Source organism: Protopterus annectens, chromosome 6.part0 (assembly GCF_019279795.1).
Source record: "Protopterus annectens isolate FY-2018-M chromosome 6.part0, PAN1.0, whole genome shotgun sequence".
NCBI classification, from domain to species: domain Eukaryota; kingdom Metazoa; phylum Chordata; order Ceratodontiformes; family Protopteridae; genus Protopterus; species Protopterus annectens.
The window spans coordinates 926,021,153-926,035,703 of NC_056737.1; the positions used below are offsets into that span (position 1 = coordinate 926,021,153).

The 14,551-nt window shown below is 45.1% G+C and overlaps 1 protein-coding gene across 1 annotated transcript in view; it reads right to left on the bottom strand.

Annotated features, from left to right (window-relative positions):
- BTBD7 (BTB domain containing 7) overlaps nucleotides 1-14,551 on the bottom strand; it is a 1,417,647-nt gene that overhangs the window by 755,831 nt on the left and 647,265 nt on the right. The window lies entirely within an intron of this gene.

Here is a 14,551-nt window from a genome sequence, read left to right on the forward strand (position 1 = left end):
AATAAGGCCCTGTAAGACTGCTGTGGCAAATCCAGCTCTGGATTTAGAAAAGATAGGCAGGTGAGAATGCTTGGTGAAAGTATGTACAGAGCTCCAGGTTGCAGCTTCCAGGATGTCCCTGGTAGGGACTTCTCTGAAGTTCAGTAGGGGTAGATACAGCCCTGGAGGAATGTGTTCTTATCCCCTGTGGGGGTAAGTTTTCCATGGTGTTTGTAGTAGAAATGGATGCAATGTGCTACCCATTTGGAAATGGTTTGCTTTGAAATGGCCTTCCCCTCTGCCCCTGCAGCAAAGCTAACTAGCAGCTGGTCAGATTTTCTGAAAGGCTTAGTCCTGTTCAAATAGAATCTAAGCTGTCTGTATAAGTCCACAGAATGCAGTATCCTTTCCTCTTTATTCTGAGGATTAGGGAAAAAGGTAGGCAAATGAATGGACTGGTTTACAGCCACACTAGACACCACCTTGGGCATAATGGATGGATTAGTCCTGAGGGAAACCCTGTCCGCATTGAAGATAATGAAGGGTTCCACTGCCATGAGGCCTGCAGTTCAGATACTCTTCTTGCTGAAGTGATGGCTAGAAGTAAAGCTGTTTTCCAAGAAAGGAATTTCAACTCTGCTGTAGCAGCTGGTTCAAAGTGGAGGGGGGAAGTGAGTTTTTCCAATACAAAGTTAAGGTCCCAGGGTGGAGTGCGAGCCCTCCTGGGGGGTCTTAAATTTTTTACCCCCCCTAAGGAATTGTTTTAGCAGGGGATGAGAGAAGAGGGGTGACTCTGTATTATAATGTGCTGATATGGCAGAGGCATGAATCTTAATTGAAGACAAAGATAGGCCCTTGTGAAGCATTTCTGTTAATCTAGAATATGAGGTAAGCTGGGCACCACTGTGCCCATCCCCTGAGCCCGGCTCCAGGAACAGTATCTTTTCCACTTTTCTGAATAGGATTTTCTAGTACTAGGCCTCCTTGCCTCAAGATTGACATCCAGCACCTGCTTACTGAGGGTTGCTGGAGGTGAGCTCAGGGAATTAGCCAGGCTGCAAGGTTCAGGGTTTGAAGCTGAGGGTGCAGAATCTGGCCCGGCTGCTGGGACAGCAGGGAAGGGGTCTGAGGCAGGTGCCAAGGTTGTAACACTGTCAGACTGTTCAAAAGGGGGTACACCAGTGCTGGCATGGCCAGTCTGGTGCAATCAGTATTGTCCTTGGCTTGTCCGGTTTGATCTTTAGTAGAACCTTCGAGAGGAGAGGCAGAGGGGGAAAGGCATAAACTGAGAGGCTTTCCCAGGTAAAGGACAGGGCATCCACTTTCCAAGCTTGACCGTGGGGAGCTCTGGTGCAGAATTTGTTCAATTGGTAGTTCTGAGGGGAGGCAAACAGGTCTACCTCTGGTGTCCCCCATTTGTTCCTCAAGAGCTTGAATATTTTGGGTTCCAGTTTCCATTCGTGTGGGTCCATGAGATTTCTGCTTAAGTCGTCTGCCAGTGTATTTAGTTTGCCTGGCAGGAACTGTGCTTGTAGGTTCACTTGGTAGCTCAAGGCTGTGTTCCACAGAGCCATGACTAGTCTGCACAGCAGGTAGGAATGGGTTCCCCCCTGCTTGTTTATGTACCACATAGCTGTGGTGTTGTCTGTCTTCACCAATAGTTGTCCTGGAAGAATAAGGTCTTTGAAGGCTGTCAGAGTATTCTGTACAGCTAACATTTCTTTTTGATTGATATGCAGGTGCATCTGTTTTGGGTTCCATTTGTCCTGAATGCACTGCCCTGTCATGTGAGCCCCCCATGCATAGTCTGATGCGTCTGTTGTTAGGGCTTGAGCGGCAGGGGGTAGAGTGAAAGGGAGTCCCTTGTTGTGGCAGCAAGCCTCTGCCCACCAAAGGTGCTCTGCCCTTAGACAAGAAATGATAGGAATCATTGTTTCCAGGTCCTTAGAATGTTGACACCATAGACTTTTTAGATACCATTGATGTTTTCTCATATGCAGTCTTGCATATGGAATTAACAGAATGCAAGAGGCCATGAACTCCAGGGCTTGCAAGATTTTCCTTGCAGACTGCTGGATTTTTGTGGTCAGTAATTTGAAGTAGGTTGTCAAATGAACTTGTTTCTCTGGAGTGAGGAATGCCATCTGGGAAGTTGTGTTCAAGCTCGCTCCCAGGAATACAATCTGTTGGCAGGGTAATAGGTGTGATTTCTTCTCTTTGATGGTGTACCCCAGTAAAGTTAGAAGTCTCTTTACAAATGCCAGGTGCTGTAATAGCAAGTCCTGACTCTCTGCCTGATGCAATTGCCCAAGTATGGGTAAATCTGAATATTTTTCTGCCTTCAAAATGCAATGGCTGGAGCTAGGCACTTTGTAAATACCCTGGGTGCAGTAGATAAGCCAAAGGGAAGTGCAGAGAACTGATGGTGCATGGAGCCTGCCCTGAAGCGTACATATTTTCTGCAGGATTCCCTTACTGGGATGTGCAGGTAAGCTTCTTTTAAGTCTAGAGTTGCCAGCCAGGCATCCTTGGCTAACATAGGAAGAAGCTGCTGAAGAGTTAGCATTTTGAATTTTGGAACCACCAGAAAGGTGTTGAGAACACAAAGGTCCAGGACAGGATGCCAGGAGTTTTCTTTTCTGGGAACCAGGAACAGTCTTGAATAAAAACCTTGTACCTTTTGTTCTGCTGGGACAGGTTGAATAGCCCTGATACTGAGTAGAGAGAGCACTTGTTTTTGAGCCTCCGCCCACTGGTTTGGGGGGAGGTCTGACCATCCACTTGGGGCTGGGAGTGAGTGGAAGTGGAATCTGTATCCTAGGGAAACTGTTTAAAACCCATTTGTCTTGGGTAATGACTTCCTAGATTTTGCATGCAGGGTGAGCTTTCCTCCTCAGGGAGCAAGTAGTTGAGCAAGGCTTGGTAGAGTTAAGGATAAGTCATTGTGCCATTTTTCCATAGGGGGGGGGTGGCTTTCTACTCCCTGCTTTGGAAGTGGGGGCCCCCACTGCTTAGATTTGTGCATAGCCTGAGACTGAAGTCTTGGTGGTCTGCTGCTCCTGGGTTTGACTGAGAAGGCCTGGAAGGGACTGGAAAGGACCAGTTCTTTGAAGGCCAATGCCTACTGAATCTAGGTGTCTGTACTTGTAAGAAATCTTTTAACAGTTTGCAAAGGTGGTGGTGCTGCGGTAGCGTTGTCGCCTCACAGTAAGACGCTGTCTGGTTCGATTCTCAGCTAGAGCGTCATCTACGTGGAGACACTTGAATGGGTGCACCTTCGTTGAAGGTTGTGCGTCAGGGCTGGTAACTCGGCACGTAAAAATCAACTAACAATCATTAGCGGACTGGAGTTCCACTGTGGCGACCCCTAACCGGGAAAAGCCAAAAAGACACAACAACAGCAGCAGCTTTAGCTTTTTCTTCCATCCTTTTGAGGACTTCTGCTTTGTTGCCAAAAAGGCGCTCTTGGTGTAAGCGTGCATCCAGTAATTTAGCTTTAACATGATCTGGCATGTTTTGTTCCTTAAGTCAAGCATGCCTTCTAAGTACAGACCCAGTGACAGCAGCCCTGCAAGATGCTTCTAAAGCATGAAAACCACATTGCAAAGTATGCTTATCTACTTGGTCAGCAGAATGCATTATCTCTTGTAAATCTTTGTGTTCAGCACAGTCAGGAATCAACATCATATTCTGTTTAATTAATCCCATAATATGCTGCTGATACTTTAACATATGAAATTGGCAATTTAAAGCCCTAATGCACAAAGTAGCAGAAGTATATACCTTCTTACCCCATCTGTCTAAAGCTCTAGAATCCCTATCAGAAGGGGTAGGACTTTTGGCAGTAGTAGCCTTAATGCCTTTTGGTCCTTGGGAAATGGTCTCTGGATCCGCATTAGGATTCTTGAAAAGGAATTTGTGAGAGTCAGGTACTCTGTAGTACCTGTCAGGTTTCCTGGGAGGTGGAGGCAAAGTGTCTGGGGTAAGGGTGGATTCCAAGAAAACATCATCTGCAATCTCCAGGACACGAGGGACAGCTAGAGGCCTGTGTTGAGTCAGGTTTAAAAATTCCCTATGTCTCTTTTTGGACTGAGAATAGTCCTGGCTTTCCCAGAGGAAATGCTCCCTAAGGGTATGCAAGGTTTCCCCAAAAGAAAATTGTTCTGGAGGGGAAGCAGGGGGAATGGAATCCTCTACATCAGAATCCTCATAAGTAGATAAGGGTAAATCCTGGCAGTCAGAAGGAACAGAGACATGAGATTCTAGACCACAGGAATCTGAAAGAAAATCAGTTCTAGGTCTCTTAGAGGGGGAAGGTTGGCTTCCCCTAATTAAGGTAATAAGGTCTTCAGCCATTCTAATCATTTGTTTTTGAGGCATATGGGCCTCAGAATGCGCTTTGGTCGTCGGTTTCTTACGCTTAGTGCGTGCTTTAGGCCTGAGGAATTCAGTATTCTTAGCTTGAAACAAAGTCGTCAGTTTAATATGAAAATTGGTAGGCCTGAATACACCCTCAGAAGCAGGTGCCTGCACAGCGGCTCCGGACCCATCCAAGGTAGAGACATCCGCAGGTTCCATAGTCGAAGAAGCATTTCGCGGCATACCGGACTCCGAATGGGTCTCAGTAGAGGCCTGCAAATCTGTAGTAGCGGGTATCAGGGGCTGCGAAAGTGCTTCACTGAGTACCGGCGGACTGGCAGCTTGCTTATCGGAAGCATTGTCGGCAGTTTTGGACCTATGCAGTCTGTCTCGATCTTTATCCTTACTTTTTTCGGAAGATCGGTAGTCAGATGGCTTAACAAAGCCATTTTGGAGTATGGAGATCGAGAACGAAAGTATTTAGCTACAAAAATAGCCAGACGACAAATAATTCGGGCATTGAACAAGGCAGAAAACTGACAGCGAGGGACGTCGTGGTCTGGGTCTAAACAGGTGACGCAGTAAGAATGAAAATCTCTATGATGTATTTGCTTTCCACAGGCAAGACAATTGTTAACTTTTTTTCTAACATCGGTTAGAGCAAGAAAAAAGGATCCCCAACAGGGTACTTATCTTTTTGAAGACTTCAGGTCTGAAACTCGAAAACGAAAATTTCAGGAGTTGGCCGGCCAGCACTTGCGAACTGCTTCTGCTTCGGGCACCACACGGTAAGAAAGACTGATGTAATGGTATTGGCTGCATGTTTTATACCCCCTGACGACTTGACGTCATGGAAGAAGCGACAGCATCTGACGCAGAAATCCGAAGACTCTGGTATTCAGGCCGGCTGAGGGCTACCTGCAGGCAGATAACCCAAATATGATGACTGCAACAGCGAAACACGAAGAACATCTAAAGTCACTGGACTTTAGCTAGCTCAACCTCATTTTCACACTACTTGTTCCTCCCATTTTACCTATGATGTTTTGCCAACTGGTTTCCTCTCCAAACCTCTGTTATGCCATTCAAAGGTGGCAAAAACAAATATAAAACTTCTATTACTGTAAACCATGTCTGCATTGAGGCGGGGGAAGTAGGAAGAGTATGTTGACAAGGACACACCAGCTCATCCAGTTCTAATTGCACCTTTATGTTTAGTACAAAACTTTAGTATCCGAAAAGAGGAGGCCCATCCACATCAACCAACAGGACAAAATCCCAAGCATGTCCTACTGGGTGATCATTAAAGGAAACACATGCTAGTAACGGTGTCACTCTAGAGATCACATCCTGCTTTCTGTGAATTATAAAACATGCACTGAGACCCCCACAACAGCAGCACAAATATCCGAGGATGCATTCACTTTTAGTTGCTAAGCATTCAGTCAAGGAGATCACTGATGAACCTAGTTCTACTTCCCACTTCCTCAGAGCTGCACTGTGGGCAAATGAAGGCTGAGGGAATCAAACCCTTGACTACATGTAGCAGCTTGTTAACAGTCTTAATCCTCTGAGCCCATTACCAGACATTTGTGAAAAACGCTACAGAAGTAATCTGAATGAGCTGTAGGGACAGAAGGCTAATTGTTCAGATCACTATAGGACTGCATTCCATTACTGTAAAAATTAATCTTGAGTTGCCAGTTTACATCCACAGTGTAACAAGTATTCACTTCTGTCAGAGCTGCTGGAAACAAATACATGCAAGATGGTAGACTGAACTGTGATAAAAATACCTGCATCAGGAGCATGAACTGACATGCAGCAAAGAGGAGAGTACATATAGAAATGCAGTGCTGTCTTTGGATTGAGTTCTTTGATAAACCGGTGTACAGAGACATTCCTTTGCCATGTCAAAATGGGACTGTTGTGGGTACGACTACTGTAATTCTTCACAAGGGTGATTCAAGTGACACAGCTTCCCATACAGGCATTACCTTTATCAGCAGCAGCCTCTGTGGCAATCTGGCAAATTCTCGTAGCTCTGCAATAACAGACTATTGGACAAAGACCAAAATAGGTACTGAACAAGTTATTAGAGGAAGGAAATTTACTAGTTATGTACTTACCATAACTTGGTGCCTGTGTTGTCCTTCTCTCATTCTGCTTCACTGATGGGTTACGGATCCGACTCGGCCGCCTACAACAGACTTTAGCTTCCAGGCTTGAGGTCCTCGGTTCATCTATACTTGTTCGAATGACGAATGAGCAAACGTTAATTAGTTGACTGCGAATCAGTGTTGTGCGAAACTGAGAATGTCGAATCTGCTGTTAAATACAATCAAGTGCAATGCAACGTTCCCATTTACGCACTTGTGTCATGAGCGGCATGATATACGCGGCAAAATAACCACATTTAAAAACAAAAGTAGCAAACGCTTCCAAAATACACCGGGAATATTTGAATACTGGAATATAACATACAAAATAGTAGCACAGTACGCATCACTGAATATGGCAAGGTATGTAAATAAGTTATAAAATATACTTAAAACGACAAGTATAGTGGGGAAAAGTTAAAATGTGACTATTTACATTGTGCAATTTTGTTGTAGCACAAGTTCTGCATCACAAGAGTCAGGATTTGTGCCAGGACAACTTGGTAACATTTATTTGACTGTTTGTAGTCAAAAGGGCAAGGATATATTTTGCATTGATGGATATCAGTATATAAACATAAATGAGAGAACTATAAATGAAAAAACATATTGGTGCTGTCATAGGAAATTGAAAGATAAGTGCAGAGGGAGATGCATCACTAAATTAACTGGGGATGGCTACACACTTCTGAAAATTACAGCTCATTTCCATGACCCAGACACTGTGAAAGCTGCCATAAATGAAGTGAGATAGACACCTCAGCTGCTCTTTTCAGTTTATATCGAAGATGCATGTAAAGTTGTTTACACCTATAAGTGTTGTTAATCCTTTATCTAATATATCAGCGTTAAAGCAAGTAGTGAGGAGTCAGACAACTGAAAAGAAAATCCATTGTAAGTGATATAAAAACATTGTCAGATTTAACTGCTAGACACCTTCCAATAAAAAATGGTGAATGTCTTGTTGAACATACAGGGGATGCCTGTCCAGCTTGGAATTGTGTAATTATTACTACACAGAGTAATTCAGAAATGCTATGCGACTCTGATTATATTTTAGTAGATGGAACATTTCCAATCAGCACTACAGAGTGTAAGCGGATATACACTATCCATTGCAACCTTAATGTATGCTGTTACTAAGGTGATTCCTGTTATCTATGGTATACTCCCATCAAAGTCTGAGGCTTGTTACGTTTTCTGGGATTGTGTATGTGCTGTGTGTGCTTGATACAATCTACTTTTGGCACCTAAACTGGTTATTAGTGACTTTGAAAAGGGGGCTGTGAATTCAATCCAAACACATTTTCCAAATAGCATCGCCAAGGGATGCTGGTTCCATTTACGCCAAATAGTTTGGCGACAAGTGCGACTACATCTCGCAGCAGACTTTGGCAGATCTATTACATTCTCATTGTTGTGTAAGGAGATTCCACTTTAGCATTTATTAATCCTGAATATGTGGAAGGTACCCTGAATGAAATTGAGGGAGATATGCCAGAAAACGCTAAACCTTTGCACAGTTTTTTTGAGAGAAAATTATGTATTAGGACAACCACACAGATACGGAATGCGTAGCAATACAGTTGAATGTATGCCTCCTTTATTTAATGTCACATTCTGGAATCAATGGGATACTTGTACTCTTGGGTATCCTAGAAGCCAGAATTCTGTCGAAGGGTGGCATCGTTGGTTGAGAAGTTTGCTGGGGAAACCAAAGTTATACATGCTGGATGTACTGCATGCAATTCAATTGGAACAGAACAGAGTAGAAGATATAAAAGGTAGACTGTGTGCAGGTGTTCCTCCAACACCTAAACAGAGTCGGCTTGTAGATAAGGAAGCTCAGTTTACACAACTTTTAGGCAGAAGGGATGATTTAAGTGAGAGGCTTTTTGCAAATGGTTGCACAGCACTGCTCATTCCAAGATGCACCTTACATGTTGTATTACTACATTTGTAAGCACTTGGGTGCATACTATTACTGTTTGGATCACTGATTGTGGTGGATGGGATGTATTTACAGAGTGATATTTTAAGCACTGGTGTGTCTCTATGCGTAAAAAAGATGATGGACGTAAGAGCGAATTTAACCACTTCAGGGATGATTACTTTGAAAAGTGCAAGATGTACAGCAGTTTATTGGATATTTTGCAATGTTTCACCTATGTTATGCTGTCGATAGAATGTGTACTTCATTTATGATGCGATTACCATTTGTAATGGATACTGATGTTGCAAAATCATGACGGACTACTTTCTTTGAATGATAATGTTGAACATTTGACTGGATTTCAATGTTCCGTTATTAGACGTTTTGAATGTTCGTTATTATCCTTGACGTTATTTTTCGATCTTATGACTGTTCAACTAATTAACATTCGATCTTACAATAGTAAACCAGATCCTCCCCTACCCGCAATCCACTGCTCCTCTCTCTACCTCTTCAGATCAAGTTTGCTGCCTCAAACAGAAGGAGACGGAAAGAAGAAAGAACCAAGGGCTCAACTTGAAATGTAGGTTCCAACAAAGGTTTCTTTAGATCCTCTAAGAAAGATTAGTTGCGTAAATTCTTACCATGACCACAGCTGCCCTTCTCTTCCTTGTTGCACTATTCTCACTGTGGGATCCCCTGCCTTAGGCGACCTGAACGTCCAGCTCCTATGCAAAAGTTTACGCCTGGTTGCTGCTAGGTGCGTGGGACGTCACACGCAGGGCCATAAACCATGGGCCTTAAATGTGACGTCTGCAAGCACAGACCTCAGAACTGACTGCCCAGTCGGACAACAGCCTAAGGACAACCAGCAAGATCCCATCCAGAGAGGGTAAATGTGGTTAAGGGGGATAGGAGGGAATGCAGGAATACTGCAACATGGAAGAGAAGGACATCTATAGTTATGGTAAGATTTTACACAACTAATCTATGTCCTTCTATTCTCATGTTGCAGTATTCTCACTGTGGGAGAGTACCACAGCTCAAGTTGAGGAAAGGGTGGAGGAAGAAGTAGTAGTCTCCAGGAAGGCATGGAGGATGACTCTCGCAAATCCTACCCTGGCTCTGGATACATTGTCCAATTTACAATGCTTTGTTAAGGTATGTACAGAGGACCATGTGGCTGCCTCTCGTATGATAGCCATATCCAAGCCTTTGAGGAAGGCTCCTGAGGAGGCCACTGCTCTAGTAGAATGTGCTTTAACATTGTAGGATGTCTTTGCCATGGAAGGAGTAGCAGAAGGCAATAATTTTTCGTATCCAGGAAGATACTGTCCGTTTGGAAACAGCTTTCTCCAGGGCCCTGGGGTGAAAGGATACAAAGAGTTGATGGACCTTCTAATGCTCTTTGTCTTGGCCAGGTAAAATCCTAATTGTCTGTGGACATCAAGGTAGTGCAGCACTCTCTCACTGTCATTTTGTGGTGAAGGTTAGAAAGTGGGTAAATGAACAGACTAGCTGAGGGACAGTTCATTGACCACTTTGGGCATGAAGGAGAGATTTGTATGAAGGGTTATCCTAAATTTGTAGAAGATAGTGTAGAGTGGGGATGCCATGAGCGCTTGCAGCTCAGAGACTCTCCTAGCCAAAGTAAGGGCTACTAATAGGACAGTCTTCCAGGTACACATCTGCAGACAGGCAGAGCTTGCTGATTCAAAGGAGGCCATGGTGAGTTTTTCCAGTAAGTAGTACAAGTCCTGAGGGGTAGGGGGGAAAGGTTTCCTTGGTGGTCTGACATGGAGAACCCCCTTCAGGAAAAGTTTGACCTCCAGTCTGGATAGGAAGTTGGGATCCACATGTAAGCAGGCTGAAATGGCAGATAATTGGACTTTCATTGAAGAGTATGAAAGTTCTGATTTTAGGAGCTTGCATACACAGGCTGGAACTAGGGATACATCCATTTGGAAGGGGTCTAAGCTGCCTTTGGAAACACCAATTGGAGAACCTTTTCCATTTGGAAAAGTAGATCTCCTGGCCGTGGGTTTCCTGGCCTCCTGTAGGAAGGACAGCACATCTTTCTGAGTACAGGTGTCTGAAAGGGATCAGAAATGTATCACCCACAGGGTTAGGCTGAGTGTTTCCAGGTGTGGATGAATCCGAGATCCCTTCTGTTGTGTGAACAGGTTCACCTTGTTAGGCAAATGCTACAGGCTGTATGGTCATGGGTTTGGCATAAGCAAAACAAAGCTCACGGGAATCCTTGTGCGGAATCTGGCAGCCACACTTACATTTCCCCTTTTTAGATTACATCAGCTATTTAAGAAGGAAGCAACAGCAACCTAAGCTCAAGAGAAAACAGAAATTTCAAGGTGACGTTTGACTGCGGCACAGAAGTTCTGATTGTCTGTGTGTGCAGACGTCACATTTAAGGCCCATGGTTTATGGCCCTGCGCGTGATGTCCCATGCACCTAGCAGCAACCAGGCTTAAGCTTTTGCATACTTACTTAGGAGAGGGATGGCAGAATGGGAAGATGAATGAGTAAAGGGCAACACAGATACCAAGTTATGGTGAGTACACAACTAATAAATCTGATGTTGTCCCTCTCATTATGCTTCAGTGATGGCTCTGAATCCCCAGCTACATGACTTCTTGGGTGGCCTCAAGGAAGGATATGCCGGAGTACCAAGGAGCCAAAAGATGTCCTGCTCCTGGAGATCATGTCCAACTTATAATGGGTCACAAAGGTATGAGACAGACCAAGTTTCTGCAACACAAACAATTGGAACTCTAGATGAAAAAGCTGCTGAGGCAGCTACAGATCTTGCTGAATGGGCTTTTGGAGTACTAGGCAATTTCCGACCACTTTTGTTATAAATGAAAGTTATGCAAAGGAAAGTTGTGTAAAATCTTACCATAACCATAGATGCCCCTCTCTTCCATGTTGCAGTATTCACCAATGGGTTTACCCTTCTTCCCATCAGCTTGTTCGGCCAGGTTTCCAAAGCTTTTTCAGTCCCTGTTGGTGTGTCGGACGTCTGACATGTAGGCTGGTACATGCGTCAATAAAAGTGACTTCTGCGCGCACCAGCCCTCAAAACCAAGAAGCCCCAGATGGAGCCAGTCCTGATAGCATAGCCTGTGTAGGAGCAGAGGAGAGCAAGGAGAACAGGGGGATGGAGGGAGGGAAGGAATACTGCAACATGGAAGAGAAGGACATCTATGGTTATGGTAAGATTTTACACAACTTTCCTATGTCCTTCTATTCCAAAGTTGCAGTATTCACTAGTGGGTGAGTACAAAAGCTCACTGCTGATTGGGTGGTGGTCTGGAAGAGGATTCCAGGAACCCATGCAGGATAGCCCCGGCAAATCCTGCTCTGGTCCTGGAGATGTGATCCAGCTTGTAATGTCTGGTGAAGGTGTGCAGAGATGACCAAGTAGCAGCTTCCAGAATGGAGTTAGTGTCTAGACCTTTAAAAAAAAAGGCTCCAGAGGAAGCCATGGCACTTGTGGAATGGGCTCTGACGTTGCCCACTAGTGTCTTTCCATGGTGAGAGTAACATGAGATTGCCCTATCAATCCAAAAAGAAATGGTTTGCTTCCCTACAGCTTTCCCCAGAACCCTGGGGTGGAAGGAAACAAACAACTGGTCTGATTTGCGCATAGGTTTGGTCTTATGCAAGTAGAAAAGGAGTTGCCTGTGTACATCCAGGGAGTGAAGGACTCTCTCACAGTCTCCCTGAGGGTTAGGAAAGAAGGTGAATAGCCTGATTAAGGGAGAGGTCATTAATCATCTTGGGGATGAAGGAGGGATTAATTCTGAGGGTGACCCTGTCCATATGGAAAACTAAGAAGGGTGGGTTAGACATTTCCAAGTGCAAAATTTCAAGTCAGCCTTACCAGCTGGTTCAAAGGGTGGCAGAGTGAGTTTCTCCAGCACATAATTAAGATCCCAAGGAGGAGGAGTTTGTTTCCTAGGGGGTCTTAGGTGTAAAACACCTTTTAGGACTAGTGTGGCTGGAAGCAAGTGGGGGCTCCATAGGTAGGCAGGCAGAAATGGCTGACAGATGTGCTTTTAAGGAGTAAGACAATCCTGTCTTTAGCAGTTCTCAAAGGTAAGAGAATTAGAAGCAGGTCGCTGTCCAGCGGCTCTATCTGTCTTTTCTGACACCAGATAGAAAACCTTCTCCATTTAAAGAGATGGGATTTCCTTGTGTTTGGTTTCCTGGCCTCCTGCACGACTGAGAGCACATCCTCATTATATAGGTGTCTGAAGGGACTCAGAATCCTATCAGCCACAGGATGAGGTGTAGGGGGTCTCCACTATGGGAGAATCTGTGATCCATGGTGCTGTGTGACTAGATCGACTGAGAGGGTAACTTGTGGTGATTGCCCTTGGATAGATGAAGTAGGGGGAACCAGTGTTGCCTTCGCCAAAAGGGTGTCACCAACAAGACTTTTAGTGAGTCCTGCTGAATTTTCAGTAGGAGACTCTGTATAAGAGGGAAGGAGGAAAGGTGTACAGGTATTTCCCCTTCCAGGACATTAAGAAGGCATCTGTTTGAAGAACCTTTGGGTTGTAAGTTCTGGGGCAATAGCTCTGGAGTTGCCGGTTTGTGGAGGAGGCAAACAGGTCTATCTGTGGAATACCCCACCTGTGGATCAACTGTAGGAATACCTCCCTTAACAGCATCCATTCATGACTGTCTGCGGAGGTTCTGCTTAAGGAGACTGCCTGGCAATTTTGTTGTAACCGGATGTCGGCTGCCTGTAGGGTGATCCCCTGGGGGTCAGCTAGTTCCCATACTTGAAGGGCCAGTCTGCAGAGAAGGTAGGACTTGGTCCCTCCTTGCTTGTTCAAGTACCACATCACTGTGGTGTTGTCTGTGAAGATCTTCAGGATGCCCTGTCTGAGGAAAGGCAGAACGGCCTGCAGGGCCAGAAGTATGGCTGACATTTCTTTGATGCTGATATGCCATTGTTTGTTTTGCCACAAACCTTGTACTTTCTTTGTGTCTAATGTTGCTCCCTAGCCCAGATCTAATGTGTGCATGATCTGAGAAGGGGGAGGCAATTGTAGAGGGAGACCTGGGTTTAGGGTCACCTGGACCATCCACCACTTCAGCTCTTGGTGGAAGCAGAGTAGAAGTGGGATTCTGAACTCTAGGGGGTGAGAATGCTGGGTCAATACTGAACGAAGATACCATTACATCTTTCTCATGTGTAATCTTGCCAGTGGCAGCATGGGAATTGTGGCAGCCATGTGGCCAGCCATGTGGCAGAGAAGTTTGAGAAATTCCCTTGCCGTCAGGTTGGGTGTAAGGAGAGCAGACTGAAGGAGTTGGGTCAGGGGAAGCACTTTTTCCTTTAGTAGGAAGGCCATCCTGAGGTCTGCTCTGATTCTGCATCCTAGGAAGACAGTTTTGTGTAGGACTTAGATTGGATTTGGGGAAGTTTATGAGGAATCCTAAGGACTGCACTGGAGCAGAGGGTCCTTTGCGTGGACTAGGAGGGTTTGTCTGTCTGCTGCTTGAATTAGCAGACTGTCTAGGTATGAGAAAATGTGCATACCTCTGGTTCTGCAGTAAGCAATGACTGTGGCTAGGCATTTTGTAAATACCCTTGGAGTAGTGGAGAGTCCAAAGGGCAAGGCACAAAACTGAAAATGCAAGGAGCCTGCTTTAAATCTGAGGAATTTTCTGGAGGACAGTTTTACTAGAATACGAAGATAAGCTTCTTTAATGTCCAGGGTCACTATGAAGGCCTGGGGAAGGATGAGAGGAAAGAGAATGGGTGGTATTATCATCCTGAAGGAAGGAACCTTCAGGAATGGGTTGAGGCAGGAAAGGTCTAGGATGGGTCTCCATGGACCCTCCTTCCTGAGCACCAGAAAGATTCTAGAGTAGAAACCTCTCCCTCGGGCAGAGGGGGGATGTGTTCTATGGTGCCTTGGAGCAGCAGGTTGTTTAGAACCTCTGGGAGGAGGGACCATTGAGAGGGTGGACGTAGCGGAATAGAAAGTTTTGGGGGGAGGGACATCCAGGACATGAAGCAACCCTTCTTCAGGATAGACAAAACCCATTTGTCGAATGTCACTAGGGCCCATGCAGGCAGGCAGGC